We start from the raw sequence: 26,764 nt of genomic DNA, 5'->3' as shown, positions 1-26,764 counted from the left end.
TCTCAAACACATCTAAGCAAACTAAACTGAGGCTTTCCTCATACTATTTCATTATTCATACTGAGATAGGATATTGGCATAAATTAAGTAAGGCAACACACTGAAACACAGAATACTTAACAAGTCTCGTTAATGAGAATACCCTTACCCCCTGAAAATGTTAAACAGCCTTGTATACATAGTAGTAAGAGCTATTTATTGAGTAATTAGTATGTGCCAGTCACTGTTCACGTGTATGTAAAGATCTATGATTCCAATCTCACTGCAGCTCTTTTAAATAGTTGCTACTGTTATCCAGATTTTACCGGTGAGAAAACTGAGTCACAGAGGAATAAACTTGCTCCTTGCTCAAGGCCAAGTAGGTGACAAAGCCAAAATTCAGTCCCAGGAACTCTGATTCCAGAGTTTGCACTTTTAGCAAGTTTACATACTCCTCAGTAGCAAGTTTCCAAATTAAAATTTATCTTTCTATAACACTAAAAAGTATTCACATTTCTGTGTTTTTATGGGATAATCTTTATTTTATTTTATTTTATTTTATTTTTTGGGGGGGATAATCTTTATTTTAAAATAGATTTTGAACATGGTCATTGTGTTTCCTTTCAATTTGCATGCGCTGGGGAAGTAAGTTGTGATATATAATACAAAGGAATCAACGGTTATCATGTTAGAAATATAGAACATGCTTATTTTTGAGGAGTCATGTAATTCTGAGAGGTATACCTGTCTAAACTATTTATATATTAATAATCTAAGCAATTCTTTTTTTTTAATGGATGCTACCCTCTTTGTAATATATATAAGCCAGTCTCCGACAAAGACCTGGACCATATTAGAGAATGAATCTCTGCTCATTGCCCTACTCCATGAAAAAGCCCTTCTCCTTTCTTTTTCCTCTCCTTCATTAACCTTCTCCTATTAAGTCTTTTTCTGCTTTTCTCTTCAAGTAACAGCCATTTTTTCTCACTACAAATCTTCAAATAGGCTTTATTAAAACACATATTGTTTCCTTCATCTGTAAAATGAGGCATTGGATTAGGTAATCTTGCAGTTCCCTATGGGAAGCCTGATCTATCTATATACTTGATGGAGATCCAATTTTATTTAAAAAAATACAGTAATCTATTACCAAGATGCATCATGACAGTCATTAATGTAGGACATTTTTATCCAGAATTTAAAGTCTGATTTTCTTCATTATGGATTTTTTGAATTCACTGAACAGCTTCAAAGAAAAACATATTACCTTTACTTTTTTTTTTTTTAAGATTTTATTTATTTATTTGACAGAGAGAGATCACAAGTAGACAGAGAGGCAGGCAGAAAGAGGGAGGGAAGCAGGCTCCCTGCTGAGCAGAGAGCCCGATGTGGGACTCAATCCCAGGACCCTGGGATCACAACCTGGCGGCTTAACCCACTGAGCCACCCAGGTGCCCCTACTTTTTTTTATGTATGTAATTTGCCTATGTACAAAGGAGCTGTATAAATCTACCCAATTTGAAGATCTAAGTGCATAATCAAGGGGTGTTTATTGGAAAATTTATACTAAGTAACTGATAACCTGGGATTTTGATTAATTCAGGTCCTGGGAACATGATGACTAAAATACTGGAGATGAGTCCTTGTCCTTTTAAAAACTACTCAAGTGCATCTTATATCTTCCTAAATGTCCTTGACTCTTGATTTTTAAAGCCCCATTCATCTCAACCATTTCCCCACCATAGCAAACTATCACACTAAACTCATCCTCCTGTATTTGTTATGGCACAGTATATTTGTTATGGAGTGGTACAGGTTATTAGTTTTCAGGATTATAAAAAATGCTAAGAGAGTTAAGGTACTTTTGTATTAGGATTTTTAAAAATCCTTACATATTTGATCTCTTCAGTACTCAGTATTTTATCACAAAGTTTGCAAAGCTAAATGGGTCAATCCCATCTGATCCTGGCCACCGGTACACCTGTGCCTTGAGTTATATGTCAAGTAGTTACTCCTTAAGAACATACTAGGTGCTATAGAGCTAAGGGGAGCTAGCTAAAATTTTAAAAAACATATAAGTATATATATATATATATATATATATATATATATATTTATTTATTTATTTATATTTATATATATTTTATAAAATTTACTTATACACACACATATATGTATATACATATATATACATATATATGTATATGTGTGTGTGTATATATATATATATATATATATGGCCGCTCTTTGGGATCTTATAGAAACAGGTGGGGTGCTGATAAATGAGAATGTTAATAATTGCCTTTTGGTTTTTTGGAGGGTTAATAAGTAAGTAAATAGTAATTGTGGTTATATGGTCCTGTGAAAACCTGCACCATTCTCACAACAAAGATATGCATTCTGTTCTTCCAAAGATAAGGTGAACATAGTGTTAAAGCAAATAAAACAATGAAGCGTGGGAATATGAAGGTGGAATTTATTTTGATTGCACTTCATTCCAGATCGCAAAACTCTGAAGTCCTGAGACCTTGAACTGCCTCAGGTCAGGACACAGCTAGTAGTGGTAGCAAATGAGAAAGAGCAATGCACTGAGATTCTCATTAATGATGCTTCCCCAAATGTATGTGCATGGGGATAACTACTGGTTTCTTTAGCCTCCTGATAGTTTGAATGCCTTGGGATGTATTTCTTCAGTGCAATAATAGTATTAATCATCAGATTATCATTTGCTTATTTTGTTAAAAATTAGAGTTCTTTCTGTTTTTAAACCCACTGTCCAATGAATGCACTGTGGTGACTATATGAAAGTAGCAAGAAATAAGTGCCAATCTTTTACATATTCAGTCTTTGGAGTATTATCCTCAAAAGGGGAACTCAATCTCTATTTGATTTTTAAAGGGATTAGAGAACAGAGTCAGCAGTTCTACTTAGTTTTCTCAGTTCTTCTCATTTGCTGATTGATCTAGAATCTCTTCAGGCCCTCCAGAACTTTATATCTGCATCTGTATAAGTGGTCTACAGACATCATGATGATTATGAAGATTAATGATTTGGTTGTTGAAAAGCGCAATAGCTGAAAGAATCATGGGAACTGAAGAGTCTTCTTTGTCCTTTTTAATGATGTAGCTTCTACATATTTTTTTCTGATGATCTAGAAAAAGTGATAAACTGGGTGATTTCATCATACAATAATCATTTTGGTTTTGGTGACTTTTTGAGATTTAAGTTACTGTTTTAGCACATCTACTTAAAAAATTCTTGGGTTTAGGCATCAAATGATCTTTGGGTTAATCTTTAAAAATCTATTGTCTTTTGAATAACTGAAGGAAAGCTACCTCAAGTGCTGACAGAGGATCTTCACTTTTATAGCATAGTATATATGTGTCAAATATACTATATTCATGCCAAAGCAGGGGTCACTAAATTCACCGCACTGGCCATTTGGGGAGGAAAATGACTGGTAATACATTATATATAAACATTTATTTTAAAGGGAAAAATATGATAGACTTTTCCTTCTTCATAAAATATGCATTTCATATTAGGAAAGTGGAGCATTTACTTTCACAATCCATAAAATGCTCCGATGTACTCTTTTTGCTCTATTTATTTTCACTTATGACTTGCTGTAGATCAAGAGTTCTCTTAAGAACTCAAGCATCCCTATAAAGAATTTTTACTTAAAGTCCCGGGACCCTATTTTCCACACCTCCTTGAACCCAAGACTTCGGTGATTTCAGTAATGTGCCCAACAGTGGGGTCTTGAAGTTACCCTCTGCATTAGTTTCTCCATGGCTGCTTGAACAAATTACTGCAACGTTGGTGACTTTAAAACATCAGAAATTTATTCTCTCAAATTCTGGAGGCCAGAAGTCCAAAATTAGTATTACCGGGCTGAAATCAAGATATATTTCTTCTGCGGACCGTGGGGGAAAATGCACATCCTTGCCTTTTCCAGCTCCTGATGACTGACGTTTCTTGGCTTCTGGCTGCATCATTTCAGTCTCTGCCTCGTGTTCACACTGAGTAGTTGTCCTCCTGGGTCTGTGTGTGAAATCTCCCTCTTAGAAGGTTCCCTGTGATTACATTAATTTCCCCAGCTCAGAATTCTTAACTTCATTACAAATCTGTAAAGTCCTTTTTTTCTGTATAAGGTAACAGTCACAGGTTTCAGGGATGAGGATGTGGATACCATTGTGGGGAGGGGGTATTATTCAGTCCATCACATCGTCCTTACCTGTGTATCTACTTTCCATTTCCTCGCTTTCTCCCTCCTCGTGTATACTAGCATCCTTAGCTAGGCCAAGAAAATCCAAGAGATGGCCAAAGACTTTACTTCCCTGGCCACTCTTTATACTTTATACTTCAGATGGAACAATTGGACAAGTAATACAAGAGATCCAAGTAATAGTACTTCATAGGATTGAGTAAGACTAGGTCCATGAGCAGTGGTCTGCAGAATTGTTTATTTTCTTTGGCATGGTTCACATAATTTCCATCTTAATTCTAAGGACACTTGCCTAAAGAGGCCCAATCTACCTTCCTCGGTGTTAACCTTCCTCCATCATTGTGCCTAAGGCAAGGACATCCCAACAGCTCAACCAAATGTCAATTCACTGTCACACTCCATTCAGGAAAACTGTATGCTATAGCAGTGGGTCTTGAGTGTTTATTCTTATGCTACATAATGAAGAGGGACATTGCAGAAAGGTGGCTGTGGGGAAAACATCTGGAAGAAATAAATTTCCTAGGATCAAAGGGCTCCGTGTGCAGCCCAGAGGGTCCTCCGGGTGCTCCTCAGAGCAAACAAACAATTCTCTTGATGAGTCACTGCAATTTTTTTCTGCCAAAACCCCACATGTGTTGCAAGATCTCAAGGAAAAGGGGTGGAATAAGGAGAGAGAAGGAAAATTAAAGAAGGCAATGCAAGTGATTTTAAAAAGAATCTAACAATATGAATAAAAGAAATCCTCAACATTGTATCACTTCTGTTGCTGCAGAGTAAAATGAGGTATAACAAAATTGTTTTTAAAACACCCACCAAAAACCAGCAGGTCAAAGAAAGAATGTTGGGGAAGAATACAACACTCTGAAACAACATGTTTTTTTGCTCTAATACATGAAAACTGGCAGAGGAAGGTGAAGCCCGGGACTATGTCCCAAACCCTAGCCAGTGGCATTTTACGGAGAAAAAAAAAGTTACTTATGAATCAGTACAGCCATGCTTTGTTCTGCATGAGTGTTTTAATAGAGCGAGTGTAATATAAGGATCAGGTGGGCTCGTGGGAATGGAACAAAAGGTTTTGTAAAATTAAAGCAAAATAATTATAGCTCTAGGTGCAAAGCGAGCATACTCCAGCAGTTGATAGCAAGGACCTGCTCAGAATGGAGAAGGGAGGGGGCATGCTGGAAGTTTTTTCTTTTTTTTTTCTTATTCACTAACAAAGGCTTTTAATAGGTAACAGTTGTAAAGCGTCTTTGAAAGTAATTAATGCACCCACACAAAAATTTATTAAAATGAAAATTTAAGGAATTGTCTAAAGTGAATTAATTAACAAAAAAAGAACATCATGCCTTTCTTATTTTTTAAAGAAGGAGAGAAGGTTAAGCAAAGCAGATTTTTGTGAGATTGGATTTTTAAATGTTCCTGGTTTATTTAGTATCTGAATAGCCCTAAAAAAAGAGAGTTGGCGGGATTTATTATCCATCGCCTTTAGAAATACTAAATTGGGACAGACATAAAATGGGGATTAATTTGCTGTGTGTGAGCCTCAAAGTCCCTCAAAATTATGATATTTCCTTATAAAATGACCAAAGTTTTTAATAAGTTTTTGGAGGCGTGTAGGAAGCAGAATGTAGTGTTCACAAGAGGAGGGAGGTGTTTTGTTTTGGTTTTTGTTTTTTTTCCTTCCAGTGGCCTTCTCCATCCTGCATTGCTCTTAACCACGCCAGGATGACTGTGCTCCCTGTTGTGGCCTCGTGGAATACAAAAGGAAAGCTGCACAGTGTGTCGTTAGTAATTTTTAGTGTATTTTCTGTCTCTGCAGAAAAAAACAATTAACTGCATTTATCCTGTTTCTACAAGAATTTTTAATCATTATATTTGTTTTTCCTCCTATTTTCTTTTGTATTATTTCATACTGTGACATAATTATAAAGTAGGATATGTATAACCTGCTGAGAATTTACCCTTTACCATGAGAATCATTTCTAGTTGATTACAAAAGTATCCATTTTCAGCTTGTTGTTGTTACACCTCAAAGAGTTTTAGGTTATGAACTTGAGTAAATCTTTGAAAGTCAGGTTCTAAACATTCCATGCTAAAAAAGTCACTGGAAATTATTGCCTTTCTTCCAATATTGTTATGTTCTGTTGAGGCCCCAACGGGTTTTAAGGAAAAAATGTGAATAAGAAAGAAAGATAATTTGGGAAAGTACTTTGAAAAGTAGCTCTGGTGATGCCATATAAATTACAGAATTACAGTTTTGAAAATGATTTCCTTTATATGGATGTTTATAAGACAGCTGACATAGCACACCCTAGTATATATATGGTCTATGAATTTTGGACATGGTTGCTTGGATTTTCTTTACCTTCTTTTCCTTGTCTTTTAAATGAACATTTTCGTCATGTCTTTATAAACCTTTGACTATTCTAAGATTTTTATTTTCATTTTTCAAGACAGTGGATTTAGTTGGTATGAGTAATGAAGCATTATCAGGATAGTGCTCTTGCCTGTGAGAAAAAGGCATATTTGTGAAGCTTCTTGGTGAGGACAGTTGGCACTAAGTAGATATACACTCCTCATGATCTTTGTCCTTCAGTACTGTGTTATATTATTTTCTGCAAGGATGTGACTATAAAGAAGAAAATCAAGAAAAGAATGCATTCATAGTATACCAAGAACCTATGGTGTTCATAATAGTGGTTCCTGTTCCAATTCTTTACCATATAATTTTAAACTATTGTATCTTTTGGTCATCAAATTGGAATGTTATATTTCTTTTCTATTGCTGCTATGACAAATGACCACAACTTTATCAGCTTATAATGCCACAGATTTATTATTTCGCAGTTCTGCAGACCAGAAGTTTGGGTTGGTACAACAGAATCCTCTGCTCCAGATTTCATGAGATGAAAATTAAGGTGTCAGATGGCTGGCTTCTTAACTAGAAGCTCTGGGAAGAATCTGCTTCCAAGCTCATTCACTTCCTTGTGATAGTAGGACTATGATCCCCATCTCTTCAGGGCTGTCAACAGGAGGACATCCTTCGTTTCTTGCACACAGGCCCCTGCATCTCAGTGTCAGCAAGAGTGCCTTGAATCACACTTGGAATCTCTCTGACTTTCCCTTACTACATCCTACCCACCACCCTGACAAACTCCAGCCAGAAAATGTCCTCTGCTTTTAAGGTAATTAGATGGGACCCCTCTGGATACCCGAGGATATTTTCCCTATTTTAAGGTCCATAATCTTAATTACATCTGCAATGTCCCCTTTTCCATGTAGTGTAACATTTTGCCATGTACTTCAGGTTCCGGGTATTAGAGAGTGGACAGTTTTGGGGTGCAGTTTTTGCCTACCACAGATGAATTATAGAAGAATGGGTCACCTCTATTACATATTTCTAGAGTACACTGAATATTCTTTTTTTTTCTCTTGAAGTAGAGGAAAAGACTCAGTATGAACACTTACAAAATATGTTAGTACATTTTCTCCTAAACATTGATCCTTATACATATCATGGGATTTGGTAATAGTGTTTTCCTTCACCTGATAAATAGAACAACTAGGGCACAGGAGACCAAGCTGACCATTAGGAACTGAGCTAAAGTAGAGGTTTTCTGGCTTGCGGTACAGATTCTATTCATCAGCACCCTTTTATTCTCCACAAAGCATGCTAGAACCATAGTTGTAGCCCAACTGGAAAAGGCAAGTAAACCAAGATTGAGTGAACCAGAAATGGGATTACTGAAATATTAGTAGAGATGATTTACATGGAGGGCTGAGATAAATGCAGTTATAATTTGCCAGGAAATAGGGGAATCTCAAGTATTTATTTAAGATAGTGTGCTCTAGTAAGTGCAGGCATGACACAAGTCAGAGTGAAATTAAATAGATGGTAGCACTTCAATTCCAGAATTGGCTAATTCAAGGACATAGTAGTAGGAATCCAAGTTAAATAAGGACCTCCGTTTGCAGCTGTAATGAAAGAGGGAAGTTCTAGAACCCCAGGGAAAAGAGAACATAAATAAATCTTTTGATAAGTTTGAAGGAAGGACTAAAAAGATCAAAAGGAAACAAGGTCAAAGGGAAATAAGGGAGAGTAACTGGGGACAAGTTTCACCTACACTTCATATTTTGGGGGGTGCCTGAGTGGCTCAGTTGGTTAAGTGTCCACCTCTTGATTTCAGCTCAGGTTGTGAGAGCAAGTCCCATGTTCTTCATGCTGAGCATGGAGCCTGCTTAAGATTTCTACTGGCTCTTCTTCTGCCATACCCAGCCCACTCAGACATATGCGTGCGCCTGCACATACATACACACACACACAGTCAGGAAGGAGGGCAGCCAGGCAGGCAGGCTGGCTGGCTTCACAATTTTTCTTCAGGAGGGTTCTGATATCTGGGATATAAGACAGATTTGTAAATTATTTGTCAACATGTGCCCCTACTGAATGCAAGATTAATAATAGAGTGCAAGTTTAACTTCACAATATTGTTTTCTAATAAGATGACTAAATACAACATTAGTCCCCACACACATATGCCTGGACACACACATATACATGTATCCACCATAGAGAGTTTACGTAACATATTCAGTATACATTTAAATATATCTATGTGCACCTCTAAAATAGCTAACATACTTTCTGTCTCACTCTGTAGCATCCACCACATCCTGGTGTGGGAAACAAATGGCGTGGATATGAACTCATTTGAGGGTATATAGTATTTTCCTCATTTTCAGGGTAAGACAACGTAGGTGCCTAATAAATAAGTTATGTGTAATGGACATATTTTGCGTGAAGTATAGGATAGTAGAAAAATCAAAATACTGGGATTCTAGTTTTAGTTTTGCCACATGTTACATATGTGATATTAAACATGTCATTTAATCATTTTTAGCCTCTATTTTATCAAATAAAATCAAGATATCACTCCTATTTACTTTCCAGTGTTGATACCCAAATCAGATGAGCTAAAGATACCCTAAGGCATTTAAAGATTATGAAATACTATGAAAATTATTGTGTTTTAAACAAATATCAACAATTCTCATTATTACAGTTATGGCATGGTCTTTGTCTTCAAATATGTACAGTCTAATTAATATGTTGAAATTAGTTTATTATTCCTTTTTTTCATTTTCATTGTTAAATCTTCATGTCATTTCTTGTGTGTCTGGTGAGTTGCTATTCATAATATTAAGTAGTCCTGGTTTTCAATGCTATTGTATATGTGAGAGCTAATGTTCAAAATCAGGACAGTATTACATGTCAGTGCATTACCAAAGGCAGTTAACAGGGAGAAATGTAAAATTAATGATTAAAAACATGCAGAATCACTATAATATTATATATCTTGCTCTATGCTTTTATTTTTGTTAAATAGTTCATTAGTCAAGTCATAATTTTCTGTGCTCTAAGTTCCAAAAATAATGAAGACAGTCAGAAGCTTAAGAGTTGACTTAGGGATGAAAAGTTGGCACCTTTTTTATGGGTGTGTTGGTTGGTTGGTTTTACTTCCCATTTCTCCATGTCCCTATCCTCACCTATGTATTTTGGCTTGGCCCTGATTCTAGAGCCAGTGGTTCTTTACATGGAACTAATGGATGGTTAGAGTGCAAGAATCAGTTCAGAGTTTATATGAACCCCTTGAAAATATACGCAAATATAATTTATATGTATGTAAATGAATATGTGTATGTATACTTTATATGCATTTATAAATGTGCCCTTTCTTTCTCCCTTGGAGAGGTTCATAACTTTTTTATTCTCAAAGGAGCACGTGAACTTAAAAACACTTGGACCCACTGCATTACAGATTTTATACCCAAGTGAACATTAATTCTTTCCTCCCTTCTTTCCTTCCTTCCTTCCTTCCTTCCCTTTTCTCTTTTCAATTACTCCTCTTCAGAGGAGAAAGATTAAGTAAGCATTATTTTGAGTAGAGGCCAAACCCATTTTTTTAATGCTGTAATATTATCTCTTTGCTCATCCACTTCTCATTTCTTTTCCTGTTGATGTGATTTTACTACCATCTCAGTTGGGAGAGCATTCTTCCCTACCCACCACAAGTAGTGATGCTCTGCAGAAGGCATTTCTATAGCAGAAAAAATTTAGAAATCAGTAGAAAGAAAAGGTAATACCCACATAAGAAATGTCCCTCACCTCCTTTTCAACATTTTTGCTCCCTATTGAACATCATTATCTAAGCTAAAATTTCCCCCAGTGGAAAAAATAAAACAAATAATTAAATTGATTTGTGAATTGTTTGACATAGAAAATAGATTAAATTAAACTGTAATTCTTCTATTTAATGATATAATTGAGTTATTTTTGAGATGTGGACAGGGCCAGCTCCAACTTCTATGAAGAATAGAAAAAGATTACAGCTTTGATCATCCTGAGCAACAACTTCCTATTACCATAAAGAGTGAATAGCTCTCTTCACTTTTTCATTTCATCCAAGAACATCTCTGTACCATCATTAGTGTTTTTTTAGAGAGAGTGAGTTTGGAAAAGAAAGAAAAAGATGATTGTTATTATGGATTTCTGTTGGCAATTGAAAATGTTGCTGTGGAGAGTTTTCCCTACACCCTGTTCTTGTAGGATTTGAATTTCCAGTTGGATTGACTTGGCTGTCAAGAAGTCAAGTTGATTTTTCTTTCCCCAGATTAAGTTGATAATTGGCAGAGTAAAATGTTAGGAATGATTAGGAGAGGTAAGATTCTAAAGATGGATCTAAAAGATCCATTTAACACAACAAACAAACTTTATGGGACTGTTTTGTCCTTGTCCATTTTTATTTTTATTTTTTTGTAACTTCTCGAAGGAACACATTGTATAAAGTTGTACTTTCCTGTTCCATAAAGTATTTCTTCCTTGACCTACCTACCATAACTGCTTAGTTTATACTTAAAGAGAAAAAAAAGTTTCCATTCCACAATTGGATCCTTTTGAAGAAAAATCAAGGTACAGTCTTTCTTTTTCACACAAAAGCATTCAGAGCACTAGTTTTAAAGAAAGCTTAATTCTTGGGCTCGATGTTTCTGACTGTCTTCCTGCTCAGATACAGAAGGACTACCACATCTTGTCTTTGTTACCACCTCCAGGGCTTTTTCATTTTCTGTGCCCATTTCAGATTGTTTTACTCTCAATATCAGTTAGCCTTCTTTCATATCTCCTCTACTACTGTTTCCACTCTTCCTCCTTACCCTTCTTTTGTCCCAGTTTCCTTATTTTCCCCCAGTCTTCTTCATACTTAGGATTGTCTGTAGCTTCTCGTCTGCATGAATGTCTCTTAATTTTGATCTAAACTCAAATTCCATTTCTTAATAGTCTCTTCTATGTAGGCAGCTTCTTTGTACCAACAACTTCTCTTGACTATGTATTTTAATCAAATAAATAAAAAGTTAATATTTATCTACCTTGCTAATTGAAATGCTCATTGGAAGTTGGGGACTCTTTCTTTGGTGTCTTCTATAGAGTACCTGTCGCTTTGTCTCTTTAGTAAAGGTAGCGATATTTTGTTGAATTAGCGAACATTAAACACTGTACATTCCATGTGTATTAGTCATCTAGCTGCCACTCAAACATTAAAGGACTTATTTATTTAAAGCATATTAATGACACTTTTTCTGCAGTCAATCTTGTATTTTTTTAACCTTCTTAAACAAAGAAACAAACAAACAAAAAACCTTCTATTTTTTTAACCGCCTGAACATGATTTGATCTTCACATAATGATCCCCCAGTCATCATTATTGTATTAGTTTCCTAGGGCTGCTAAAATAAAGCACCATACACTGGGTGCCTCAAACAACAGAAATGTACTGTGTCTGATTTCTGGTGGCTGAACAACCAAGAAGAATGTTCCTTATGAGGACTGGGAGAGAGAATCTGTCCCATGCCTCACACCTCACTTCACATGGTTTGCTAGCAATTTTTGGTGTTCTTTGGCCTGTAGAAACATCTCCCTGATCTCTTTCTCCATCTTCATATAGTGTTCTCCCTTTTTGCATGTCTAGATCCAAATCCCTCCCTTTTTATAAGGATATTATTTATATTGAGTTAGGAGACTACCCTTCTCCCATATAATCACCTCTTAACTCATTACATCTGCAATGACCCTATTTCCAAATAAGGGCACATTCTAAAGTACTGGGGGTTAGAACTTCAACATATGAATTTATAGGGGACAGAACTCAATCCATAAGAATTATGAATATTATTTCTTTGTGTAAAGCTCAACCACATTGACTTCTGAGAGATTCAATCATAGGCATGTTTGCAAGGTGCACATAGCTCCCAGCCTTAGATACTTCCTCCCTCCTCTCCCCTCCCCTCTGCATCTCCTCTTCATTCAGAGATACAGGGTGGTATACAGGGTGGTATTGTGCTTTTTTCCCATTTAACATGAATGGAGAGTCCCAATAACTTTTACTGTATATTAAGGAAGAATATACTGGTTCCAAGTTGAAGCCTTACTGATGAGTAAAGATTAATTTGGGCAATAGTGTGTACTTTATACATCTTTTAAAGTTTTTCAAGGACTCTGTTTTCTCTTTCGTACATTGTCAACTCTGTTAAATTGAGACAGGCCTGTAAGTGAATATGAGCATGCTGGGTAATTGAAGTATTAACATATTATTTTCTCATGACAGATATGAAAACTAAAGAAATATATCTGATAAAAAAAAGAAATAAATCTGATAAAAGTATTGAAAATTGAATTATCTTGACTACTAGTTGGCCAACATTTTACCCATTAAGGTAGGAAAATCAGAGCTCTACATGAATCCTCTAAGGTGTGAAACCTGTGTAGAAAGTAATTATGCTTTTGTGTGATTTGTATAGAGTCTATCATACTGAAAACATTCAATAAATATAATACTAGCATAGAATTGTGTTGAAGTCAAATGCTGTGAGTGGGTAAGGAAATGTGCACATTCAGGTTTTAGCAGGTGGTCCTCCTAAGCAGGATGTGGGGCTTGCACCCCCAGGTGCAGACCTACCAGGAATGGTCCATGTGGTTCTCAGGGCACCATGCTGATGAGCCACCCACTGTGGCAGATTCCAGTTTTGGCAGGCATAGCCAAATCGGCACTTTGATCCTTGGAGTGGCTCCTGCTACAACGAGTGCCTCTGTTTGGTTTGCCCCTCCCTTTGGTCATTACTGTGCCCACCTGGCACTATAGGATGAAAAAATGAGACGTTGGGGGGGTTGTGAGGGGACACTTCAGAAACACAGCTCTGCCAAGTATGAAAAGCTGCTTAAACAGTTCTGGTTCTGCAAGCACATGTACAAAATTTCTGCCAACCCATTAGTGAATATATTTTATTTTCTATATTATTCAGCAGTCTGCTAAAAGTCACTTTCCTTGATTCTGTTTTCTCATTCCTGGAGTCTAGGATCTACCATAAAAATATAGCCACACAAATAAAAGATTTTCTCCCATTCTTTTAATAGTCTCTTTTCTTAAGTATCTGAACATGCTTGGAAATGTTTACTGCATTTTATGCTTCAATATTTTAAAATCAATTCCTCTGCTATATTTGAAAATCAATGTTAGTGGCTTGATGATATTGGTCAAAATTTTTACAGTGTATGAAATTTGTGTTGAAAGTTTGAATAGATTATGCAATAGTTTCTCCATTGCAGTATAGTGGTGGAAAATGTAAACATGATTATACCCATTTTAGATCTGAAGAAGTAGAGACACTGAGGAGCTAACTATGTTATTTAAGACTATACAGGATGTTAGTGTCAGCCAATTGTGTCATTCAGATATTCTGGAATTTGGGTTTTAGCCTATGCTCTATGAGATGATCAAAATATTCAATCCACATTATGTTCATAATGTCATTTGGGTGGGTAATGTGGATAAGAAGACAGATACTTGAGGGGTGCCTGAGTGGCTCAGTTAGTTAAATGACTGATTTTTTAAAAATATTTTATTTATTTATTTGAGAAAGAGAGAGAGAGAGGGAGAGAGAGCAAGAGCACAAGAGGGGAGAATGTCAGAGGGAGAAGCAGACTCTCCACTGAGCTGGGAGCCTGATGCAAGACTCCATCCCAGGACTGCGGGACTTGATCCTGAGACTCTGCGATCATGACCTGAGCCGAAGGCAGTTGCTTAACCAACTGAGGCACCCAGGTGCCCCTAAATGACTGATTCTTGATTTTGGCTCAGGTCATGATCTCAGGGTTGTGAGATCAAGCCCTGCACTGGGCTCCACATCTGCTTGAGGATTCTCTTACCCACCCCCCGCCCCTCCCCCTTACACTCTCTCTCTCTCTTTCTCAAATAAATAAATAAATCTTTTTTTTTTTTTTAAAGACAGAAAATTGAGACATAGGAGGATATTCAACGACTTGTAGCAAATCACATAGCAAGGTCACACATAAGCTGATAAGATCTTGGACTCCTTCACTCTGTAATACTGACCAAGACTAGTTCTCTGACAAGAAATATTTTTTCCCTCAGGGAATCCCAATTTTCACATTTGTGAAGGTTGGAGATTTTTACTAAGAAACCAATGCCTCAAGGGACTAGGAATTTTTGAAAAAATTTAAGGTTTTTAACCTCAACCTAAGTACAGCCTAATAATATTGATCAGCATTGAACAATTTCAGAATGTTAGAATTCTAAAATTCTTGCTTAGACAGTAATCTAAATTTGAAACTGAAAGTAAATCATCTTTCTCCTCCTTCATCATCTAGTTGTCACTTAGTAAAACACTTAGGTATTAGGTACTTATATATGTATGCAAAAATGTGTAAATTTGTCAACTATAAGATATATGGGATTTATTTGGGAAAAGGTTATAAAAAATAGCATCTACTTTGAGATGTTTCTGTAATAACTTCCAGTTATCATCATTTTTGACCAGAAGATTAAATTTCCAATATGAGGCTGGAGACTCAAGCGGTTAGTAAGGAGGCATGCACCCAACCAGGCCAAAATTTTACTAAGTCATCGTTACCAATCTAGGGAAAGAGCACATGAAGTAGTTTTCCATACTTCAGTTTTCTACCAGTTGAGATTTCCAGTTGAGAGATGAGCAGATTCTAGAAAGATCTAGCTGCCCAGGTTAGTGAGGAGCAGGCAGTCCTTATGCTCACTAACTCATCTGCTAGAATTCCTATACAAACCCGATCTCAGCCGGAAACCATAGACTAAAGACCAATAATACAGGGTCTAAGCAACCCCTTACCTCAAAGAAATACCCAAAGGAGAGACTTTACATACACATTTGAGTAAATGAGAAGAGCCTTCTTGAAGCCCCTCCAATGACTCCTCCATGAAGAAATACTCCATGTCACCTAGTACGAGCTTTATCACCATCAACAAATGTGTTCCAATAATATTTCCAGGAATTGGAGATGGCTGGACTTAATCAAGGGCCAAGAGAAAAGAAAATATGTGAGAGGGCATCAGAGCCTGGAGTTGGAGAATGCTGATAGTTAGCAGCATTGGGTTATGTGAGGAGAGTGAATGATTGAATGATTGTGCTGAGTGCTGGCTTCCCCAGTGAATGCCAAATAAGGTTTTCCCATCTCTATGAAAGAAAATGTAATATTGTATTAATCACTTGGAAAAGTAAGAATTTTTTTTCTATTATTAACTGGTAAACTTCCGTGTCATCTATTTTTCTGTCAGCTGTTTTCTTAAACATAACCATTCAGCTATATTATAAACATTCTCAAAGGAAATTCTGCCAGATTACCAACTCCGATTTGCATTAGCTAAGACTTATTTACATTTATTGTCTAAGGCGAGCTTGGATAATTTATGTGTTATTTGGTCCAGAAATAGTAAATCTTAGTCATATCTGCTAAGTTTAACTCTGGATACTTGAAATGCCATATATTGTGCACATATTCAGAGCTAGTTTCTATGCTATGTACCTTATATACATTATTTCCTTTAATTTTGCCTGACAAACCATTTTGGAGATGAGAAAATTGAGCCCCAGAAAGCCAAAATAATTTGGGAGGACCTACCACTAGTAAGTGGCCAAGCTAGGATCCAAACATAAGCCTTTCTGACTCAAAGTCCTCTCCATCTTTTTATTTTTTAATTTTTTAAAAAAAATTTATTAATTTTTTTTCTCACTATAGCATATACCCTCCCCAATGTCCACCACCCAGCCAACGCATCCCTCCTACTCCTCTCCCCTCTAGCAACCCTCAGTTTGTTTCCTGAGATTAAGAGTCTCTTATGTTTTGTCTCCCTCTCTAGTTTCATCTTGTTTCATTTTTCCCTTCCTCTATGACCCTCTGTCTCATTTCTCAAATTCCTTATATCATTGAGATCATATGATAATTGTCTTTTTTCTCTGATTGACTTATTTTGCTTAGCATAATACCCTCTAGTTCCACTTGGCATCAGGGAAATACAAATCAAAACCACAGTGAGATACCACTTCACACCAGTCAGAATGACTAAAATTAACCAGTCAGGAAAAGACAGGTGTTGGCGAGGATGCCGAGAAAGGGGAACCCTCCTACACTGTTGGTAGGAATGCAAGCTGGTGCAGCCACTCTGGAAAATGGTATGGAGGTTCCTCAAAAAGTTGAAAGTAGAGCTACCCTATGACCCAGCAATTGCACACTACTGGGTATTTACCCTAAAGATACAAAGGTAGTGAAGCCAAACTATGGAAAGAGCCTAGATGCCTAGATATCCATCAACAGATAAATGGATAAAAAAGATGTGGTACACACACACACACACACACACATATACACACACAGGAATACTATGCAGCCATCAAAAATGAAATCTTGCCATTTGCAACAACATGAATGGAAAGCTCCCCTCTTTTTAAACCACTCACATCAATCTGCTCCTAAAAATGGAGAAGTCTCTGAATTACCTTCTAGGAGTCTGTTGAGTTTTAATAAGGGAGAAGGGGGCTGCCATAGCATATGGTTTTATGGTGCTAGTTTTTAATCACATAAAAATGCCTATTCAAGCTTGTTGTCAGTTAATCTTTCAGTGCAGCTTACAAGCCTGTTGATACCATAAACACTATTTTCTAAGTCTTCTTTTGTGAGACATGCCTCACAGTAGATACAGTTTAGCTTAATTCTCAAATTAAGCTCAATACCACCTTAATTTTGCTGGATTAAAAATAGCATAAGCCTACATGTGACTATATAACTATAAGGTAATGGAGCTGATTTTTGGTGGGTATTACTGGCACTGGTCTGCTAATTTAGAATGAATCCATATAGTACATATCCAGATCCACTATCAATGAGTTTCATAAACTGTTAAATGGAGATGATACTAGTACTCGACTTTATATATTATTGTGAAGATTAAATGAGATAATACATATAAAATTCTTAGATCAGTTCCTAACAAATAGTAAGCACTCAATGAGGAATAACTATTACTATATATGAACGTTACAGAAATAAAAATCAAACAATTGCTGGTAAGTATGTGATACATAGCAGGTGCTATGTATATAATAAATATGTGTTGAATGGATTAATTCAGTGTGTCAGTTCTTCAAACTGGCTCAGTGTTACTTATCTATGGTAAATGCAGTATTCCACTTCCCACTGTTGAATTTAATATAAAATAAGATGTTAAATGTCTTTAAGAATTATACACAGTTTGCCGGAGCATTTATTGATTCTGAAAGAACCTTTCTTGGTTCTTGGGGGGTTGGGGGTATCATTTCTTTTCCTCAGAATTTTCACCCATAGTACTATATAGCATACCTTTTGTGACTAGAGTTATATGTGTGACCACTAAATAGATACAGATTTCCCCCCTTCCTTTAATGGTCATGCAGATATGATTTATCTTATGGTACAATGAAAACAGAAGCTGTATAAGTATGTACAGTAAGACAAGATAAATGGCCTGGAAGGAACAAAAAGGCGATGTGTGTCACGAATGCTTCCTACTTGTCTGACCCAACTGAAACTCACCAAAACTAACACACTGAAAGTAAGACATATATTGTCACTGTTTGTTCCAGTCCTGGAGATGCTGCATACTTTTCTGGTGGTGTCCAGATATTATAGTTTGGGGGAGCATTTTTTTCTTAGGAAATTTATTTTGAAATCCTGAAATGTTTACTGTTATGGATCTGAAATTGTCGTGCTTTAAGTACCAGTTTCTAACTGGTCTAATTCCAGTAAGTTTTAGAAAGGATCCAAATGTTTGCCTTTCCCTAGAATATTCTTCCTACCGATGATATTCCCACTCTACCTTTCAGCTAGTCCATGTATTGCTTCCAGTGGCTCTGCCTCCTACTTCTGTTTATATTTGTGTCATTGCTCCTGCTATATTGTATTCTTGTGTTTTCTGTTTAGATATGCTCCTTCTCTTTTAGAGTCTAGTGACTAAATTTTGAGCTTCTTGAAGACAAGGGCTGTGTGTGTTTGTTTTTAATCTCTGGATACCCTGTATTACTTAGTAGTTTCAGAATAAAGTAGGTATTCAATAAATATGCATCCAAAAATTAATGAACGTGCAATCATACACATATACACACACACACACATACATTAGATCAGGGTCATGAATAAAATTTCCTATGTGTATCTCTCAGCTGCTTGTGAATGTTTTAACTCGCTTATGAACAGATCAGTATGTTTCTGAGTTCTCTAGTCACATTGAGGGAAATTTTCTAATCTTTGAAAAAAACCTGTTTTTACCTATTCATATTCTTTGTTTTTACTCTGAGCATTCTTTTGCGCATGGACTCAAGTGTGTTGTCAGGTACTGATTACTTGGTTGAACCACACAGTGTTACGAATCTTTATTTTTATTTGCACGCTATTTGGTGGCTTTGTTCAAACACATTATCTGTATGTTTAAAAAAAATATACAGATTGTGTCACTTTGCTGGAAAACTCTTACTTCCATAAAAAATTCTCAACATGTAATACAGAGGTTGGCATATAGTTGGGATTCAATAAATGTTTGTGGAATGCATGAACAAATCAGCCATTATTATTAACTGTTGTAAAGAGGAGGTATGAGATTTCTTTTAAAAAGACGAAAGGAAATGCCCAGCAGGATAAGAGTGAGTAAAAGTGAATCTGACTCTCATAATTCTTACCTCCGAATTTCTAGACTGTTACACGAGCTCACTGAGAAGTGCCTTATATGTTTGATTTCTCAACTTCACCCTGCAGTTAACTTTTGCAATCTGGAGGCTAGAGACCTCTTTTGTAAATGTTGTCTGTCTGAACTGCGTTGGCACCAAGGAGGCCTTAGCAGATAAAGTAGAAGAACATATGGCTCCCATCTGAATACAAATCAGTGGACATAACGTGGTAATTCAGCTGAGATGTCCTCTATATTGTAAACTGAAAGAGTATGATTAGAGGTGTTTATAAACGGCGTCTTATTTTCCCCCACACACCCCTCCCCACCCCCTTCCACTGTAGTTTTATCGGCCTGAATCATAGCCATCCAGCGTTCTGGTCTCACTGCGTTATTTGTTAAAATGGCCAGTGTGAGGAATTATTAATTAAAGCTAACAAATCACCCTGACGAGCTGTGCCCTGGCATGGCTGAAGGTTGATTGGCGAAAGTGTTCTCCTTTGGAGAAAAGACTTTTTGTGCTCGTGACGCAGTCAGGGACGGATTATTGAATATGCAAGTTAGAAGAAAAATCACAGGACAAGCAAATTGAGTATTTACTGGCAAATAATTGCTCTCCTAAGCTGTGGCTCTCTTCCTAAATTCTTAACATTCCCGAGGGTTAGAAAGAAACACAGAAAAATGCATCGGTACAGAGTACATTTCAAAAAAAATACATAGACTGATGTTTCAGACTTGTGCAGGTAAGTGTGATTGTGTGTGCATGGAAAGTGAAAGAGCAAGGGGATGCAAGGGAAAGATGGGGGTAGTTTTTAATTTGGTGGGTTTTTGAAAATCAGTTTGTTGTTTATTGAAATACTGCTCGGCGTATTTTTAAGTTGACTGAGAATTTAGTTTCAGTGCTGCAGTTACTGTGAAAGTTAGAGAAATGAGAGGGTTTTCTCAGAGTTACTTTATGTCTTTATCAGCAGAAGGATATGTTAATGTTTTGCCCCAATAATAGTTATAAATTTTGCTTGGTTATTTGTGGATATATGTATAAAATTACCTTCTGAGTTAGGGTTCTTTAATTATTCTCAACATTTAAATATGACCTGTTTTAACAGTGTCCCAAACACATTTGGGTACAACTATTGCATTTATTTTTCCAAGTAAACTCGATTTTCCATTTGCACCAAGCTAGTCCTTGTTCAGAATTTCGAAAGTTCTGAAATAGTTACTTAAATTTCAGGCTTCTGTAATAACAAACGTGTCCTTATGATCAATTGTGTGGTCTTTTTATCTGAAATGTTGATCAGATTACTAGGTTTTGTGGACCTTGTGAAATAAGTGAGAGGAGTTTAGAGACTATTTCCAACCAAACTAAAACACATCAAAATGTTAAGTGTGGAAATAAAAGCTATGGACAGTAAGAAACAGAGATACTTTCCTAAGTGTAGCTAGGTTATGTGAACAGCATTATCAAAACATGCATATCCACTGAAGATGAATTTCATATTCTAAAAACCTAGAAAATATGCTTTCATTGACAACAGGCTGTTTTTGAAATGAGAATAATTGGCTGGTGAAATAGCATTTTAGAAGTATGAATAACATGGATTTAAAACAAAGGCATAAACATTTAAACTAAATTAGCTAATTAATAATTGCAAAGTGCTTTAACAATAAAACATCTACATGATAGTAATAATAGTCAGAATAATAATAAAAATGGAAAATGTGGCAATCACCCAGAATTTAGATCAGATGACTCATAAAGTTTTAGAGAATCAGAAATTTAAAATATGAATAAAAAAACTTATATTTTACCTTCTAATCTGTTCCTTGAACCATGCAATATTATGCTGGTCAGGATTTTTCCTTACTATATCCTACTTTACTAAAAAGTATAGTTTATCTTAGTATAGAGTAGAGCTCATAAGAAAGTTTAGAAAATATATATTTTTTTAAGGTTTATTTCCCACTGGATAACATTCTGTCCTCGGTTTTCCTCCTTAAAGTTTCTTGTGACTATTTGAGGGCACAATTTGGTCCATTATTTTGAAATAGCAAAGGGGGCATTTAAAGCATATGTTCAGAGACTAAACCATCTGCCGGTTTTATTATGAATACCACAGAATTATGAGGACTTGGAAAGGCTCAAAAATTGAACCAGAGTTCTATGCAAGATTAAAAAAAAAACTACAGCACTTTGATTTTAAAAAGTGTTTTGCAACCACTTACTTTTGCTAAGTATTTTCATTAGTCTTCTATAGGAGAATAGTATCATTACACCCTTCTGGCATATGAGGAATGCATGGCAAAATGTAGTTGAGTGACATGGACCTATGAAAATGTAATGATAATATTTTCTTTCTGATTTAACCCACTAAATTTAAGTGCCTTTTGGAACTTGGGGTGGACTTGTCAATAGTGAAACTTTCAGTGAATTGGAGAAACATAAAATGGTGACTGTTGGGACAAAAATGAAGTCCAGCTGCTAGCTTCTGGACTATCTACAAATGAATTGCAAGAGACATGCAGAGGTCAGACTAAAGAGCACTTCTGTAATCCAATTGTGATGTAATGGAAGTATGAATCAGCTATTGGTTGCCCATGCTGGGGGGAGCCCGCTCCCCCCAAAATGAGCATAACTTGACATTATTCCAGGGTAGTACTATATTCCTTTGGTGTCTGGAAGGATACGAGATCTAGAAATTAATACGAGAACAAAAATCACATTTAAATCCCAAGCATAATAGTATTTCAGCCCAGAGCCATCACATAAAGACAAATCAAGATGAGTAGCATCGTTAAGATGTCTAGTGCCCAGTTAAAGTTCTCTTAACTTTGCCTAAATTTTACTAAAATCAGTCTGAGGCTAGCTGGATCATTATTAGAGGAAATGCAAAAAATAGACTACACCAGCTTGACAATGAGCTTTCAGTGTTGAGATGACTTATCCTTCTTTGTTGCTTTAATGAAAATTATTTAATTAAAGAAAATAATGGAGGCGAAGGACTGAGGTGTTTGGTTTGAAGTGTCTAAGTAAAATGTGTGTATGTGTGTGTAAAATACATGTAAGGAAATAATTCATGTACACATATTATTACATGTATACATATGTAATTTCTTAAAAATATTTTCAGAATTGTGCACTTTGTTAGACTGATTAAGCCTAGGACTGTTTCTTATACAGTCAGTCTAAAGACTGAACACACATATTTTAACATAGCTACAGTTGGCTTTCAGTATTTGAAGGATGTCAGATTTAATGATCTGGTGCTGAGAATACCTATGTTGAATTTTATATGGATTTTTCTCTTAGAGGTATTTTAATTTTATGCCTCCCTAAATTGCAATCCTGCAAGTAATCAAGTGAATCTATTAGCCCAAAGACTACAAAATGTAAAAATGTCTCTATTATTTCAGGAGGTTAGTTTTTACTTTATATTTTGGGTGAGTTTTACATATATTTATACTTAAAACACACATACACTTTTTGTTTTGTTTTCTTCATTACTTTCTGCCACCTTATTCCAATGAGGGAGTTAAAATGGCTGACAAAGGAAACGAAACAGATAGTACAGTGAAATACATGAATTAGAAGTAGGTAAGAAAAATAAACAAAATAAAACCATAAACTAGGGCAAGGACATAAAAGTGGAGTCAGGAGTAAAGTCAGTGTACAAATTACATTCAGTGAAGTGTTATACATTTGCCTTTAAACTTCCTTGCAGCCAAGACAAAGAGAAAACCATGACCCGTCATGCAATTTACAACATTCATAAGAATAATAAAATAATTTCCATCTTTCATTACTAAAGCTCTTAAAAAATGACAAACTCTGAGTGTTTAGGGAGCTTAGTGGTAAGACATCTCCCATTGAAAATAATTAGAGGCTGCAGAGACCTAAAGGTCAAGGTAGAAGCAGAAGCCATACCTTCCCTGGGACATGTATGGAGGAATAGAATAATCTCCTTTCAATCCCAGGGGATAAATTTTGGGGGGTGGGTGGGAGAGGAGCTACTATTAGTGCAGTGATGATGTTACCAAGACCAAGATCTTCTGGCAAATTAGGAGTTAATAAAGTTAATAATGTATATATTTTAAGAGTAAACCAAGGATTTAGAAGGCATCCACATTTATAAAAGCCATTAAAATGAATTTTACCAAGTAAACCTCTTGAATCAACATTGCTTCCCTGAGTGCATCAAGAAACAATGTGGCACTGCTGCCATACTTCTGCTTTTACTTTAAGCACCCTGCCAGACTTTGTCAAGTTTTAAAAAGAACCCTTTCTAGCTTAAAATGTAATGTTCCTTGCCCTTGCATCCTCCCTTGGTTCATTTTCAGAAGTTTAAGCAAACTGCCTGATCTTTTCACAGGTAAATTTGATAGTTGAGTCACATTGAATAGGCCAGTCTTTTCTCCATATTGAAAAGGTGAAGCATAAGGGTTTTTGTTTTTGTTTTTGTTTTCACATTATCTTTGTAACCCAATCCACAGTAAGTTGTCCAAGGAGCACCTGTATAAGAATTTCCTAGGCTGCTTGTCAAAATGAAGATTCCTGGGCCTCATTCCAGAATTTCTAAATTAGAAGCTCTGAAGAGGGAGTGTGGGGATCTAGAATTTAGAAAGCTACCAGCTTAGAAATGCACAGTCAAGTTTGAAAACCACTGTTTCAAGATTTTGACTTTAAAATTTCTGGTGTATGAACATAAAATGGTGGGATTTCTATGCCACAGTTTATGAGAGTTTTTATATTAACACTAAGACACTAATCTATGTTCAGTAATATGTGATGGTTGCCTTGCTAATGAAACTGGAAAGATCAAGCTTAGAAAAACTCTGCTTTTGTTTGACCCTTTAAGTCATATCTCAGGATTGTATAAAACATTCTTTAAAGTTTTTAACTATCCTTCATTGAAAACTACTATATTAAGTCATTATATATTGTCATTGTATATTAAGTCATATGTTGAGTCTGCGTACTAGAGATACACGACGAATAGGAATGAGACAATCATTTGCCTGAAAAAAAACTCAAAATCTAGGATAATTTATTCGAATATTATCTTCTCCATAGTAGGGAATTGCCACATAATCTCCTCTTGAGTAAAACTCAAGATTTTCATTGTATTGTATCAGTATAATTATACATTTGCTAATAGCAATTTCACATAGTAGGATCTTGCTACAATTTGGAAGCTGTAAAACAGAGGTAAACCTTGTAGGGTCCTCTATCTTCCCTCTCAGCCGGAAACTGTATCCTTCAAGACTGGGATGGGAGGTATCACTGGGACCTTCTAATTCCATTTGTATCATCATCACCCAGTGATCTGCCATTACTGTCCTCTTTGAGAGGAGGTATTAGTAAATGTGCTTAATAATAGGAAAACTTCTCTATCTCTTTCCAATTTCCCTCTAGGGGCTCAGCTGACTTGTAGGAAATGCTGGCATCTCTATGACAGCAGCCTCCATAGTTGGCAGGTAGGGCAAAATATAGGGATTCTCAAGCTGCTCTCAGCTAGTACTCGGTAGCTCCAGGAACTGGGTATCGGTAGGCTAGCAGGGACATATAGTACATGAAGGAATTTGGTAGTTGGTCTGACGAACAGGATGAGAACTTGCAATTTCATTTCTGATTCATGTTTTTCTGGAAAAGTACTGAAAACACCCACCCCTTTTATTATTTCCAGAACAATATGAGAAATATTGTGAGAACTTCTGTATCTCTGTCTCTCTTTTTTAAAAAACATGTACTTCTTGAATATTCAGCACCATGTTCTTTTCTGAACTTGAGATACAGTGGTGAATAAAATAAAGTTTATACCTTCATGAAGTTTATATTAGGGAATATAGTATATTAGGGATAGAGAGTAAAATTGTTAAATATAAAATGTATAGTAATATAAAGATAAAAACATGCTTCATTTTTGAGACTTGCCTCCTTGCATTTGCCATGACTTCCAATTATATTCATGATATTTCATAATGGGTTTTATGAATGTGTGAGTGTGTGTGTGTGTGTGTGTGTATACCTTAATGTATTCACAAACTTCTATGGGAACAGACCAGTCATTTCAAGATACTCCTTGTTGTGGGAAGCACTTCTTCATGGAGACCTGCACTTAATGTAAAGAAAGAAACAAGACACGTGCAAGGACCAAAAAGTGTGCAGTCAACCACAAGATTATTCTTTTTCATTTTTTTTGCTTGTTTGTGTGTGTGCGTGTGCGCATGTATGTGTGTGTGTGTCTGTGTGTGTTCTGGGTTGTTTGTTTGTATTTCAACGAACTGAATGCAAGTCAGCCTAGATGCCCAGGGGTCTAAGACAGTCTTCACAGGACTAAAGGTAGGTGAAAAACAGTTAACAGTAGTATGTGGGTTTCATAAAGTTCTGTGGAGGACAGAGTAAAGAGTACCATCCTAGAATAGATCAGAGAGTAGAACAACTACAAAGATTTCCCAGCGGGAATCATTATTTAACAGAGACTAACAACCAATAGTAAAACAAAACACAAAGAATTTTTTAAAGTTAAGTCCTAGTTTTTCACATGCTCACCTAAGTACCATATGCCCCTGGTGAAAATATTTTAGGCAATTGGACAACATATTTTCTTAAAAGGAGGTTGGGAAGGGAAATCACCTGTTAACTCAGCACTTAGAGAAACCATTGTTAACATTCATCAGATACTTTTTTGAACATGTATTATGTTCTAGGGTTATGCCAACCAGCCACTGTCTTCTTAGAAGGGAGCATTTTAATTAGCAGGCAGTAGAAATAGCAGCAACTCAAATTTTAAGTCCTATTAGCTGTCTTCAGATTTGAGCTTACGAACCAGCTGAGTCCCAGTTCTAGTTGATGTAGACAGAACAGCACAAATGCGGTATTCTTGGGCACGCACATCATATCATCTGCTATTACGCACACCTAATGTAAGTACGAGAGACAGACTCATAGGATTCAAAGTATGGCTCTGCTTCTTCTCCATCTGTATGATCTTGGGTAGGTTATTTGACCTCTCTGTGTCTCAGCATCCTTCTCTGTTAAATTAGATTATTAATAGTATATACCTCATGAGATATTTTGAGAAATGAATAAAATAATGCACATAAAGTGTTAATCACAGTACTTGGCACATAGTAAAGTATTCAACAAATGGTATCATTATTATGATGCTAATTACTATTATTATTATTATTACTATTATAGTTATTTTCATTACCAAGGAAACTTGCCAAAAATTTATTTTGTCCAGTGCAACTCTTATTATCACTACTGACAAAACAACTCAAAACACATTTCCTACTGGGGGTAGGTCAAAGATATCATCTTTGAGACACACATTAGGAATCTGGGTTTATAGCTGAAAATTATAATTTAGCTCAGTAGATAAATGACATTATGCAGACTAATTTTCTGTTTCTAGGTAGAAATGATGGTTAAATCTGCCTTAACTGACCTTCATGTTACAGATTTTGTTTCAACAATTTG

General features: G+C 36.0%; 1 protein-coding gene across 3 annotated transcripts in view; it reads left to right on the top strand.

Annotated features, from left to right (window-relative positions):
• Window positions 1–26,764, top strand: part of ZBTB20 (zinc finger and BTB domain containing 20) — an 814,654-nt gene that overhangs the window by 351,945 nt on the left and 435,945 nt on the right. The window contains exon 1 of one of the 3 annotated variants that reach the window (XM_047725348.1): window positions 19,861–20,027. The exons of the other annotated variants lie outside the window; for them this stretch is intronic. The gene's annotated coding sequence lies outside the window, so the exon portion shown is untranslated. Of the gene's footprint in view, window positions 1–19,860; window positions 20,028–26,764 lie in introns of those variants that run through there. 3 annotated transcript variants of the gene reach the window in all.

The sequence above is a fragment of the Lutra lutra genome, chromosome 1 (genome assembly GCF_902655055.1).
Source record: "Lutra lutra chromosome 1, mLutLut1.2, whole genome shotgun sequence".
In the NCBI taxonomy this organism is placed as follows: Eukaryota; Metazoa; Chordata; class Mammalia; order Carnivora; family Mustelidae; genus Lutra; species Lutra lutra.
This window is presented reverse-complemented; position numbering and strand designations above follow the sequence as displayed.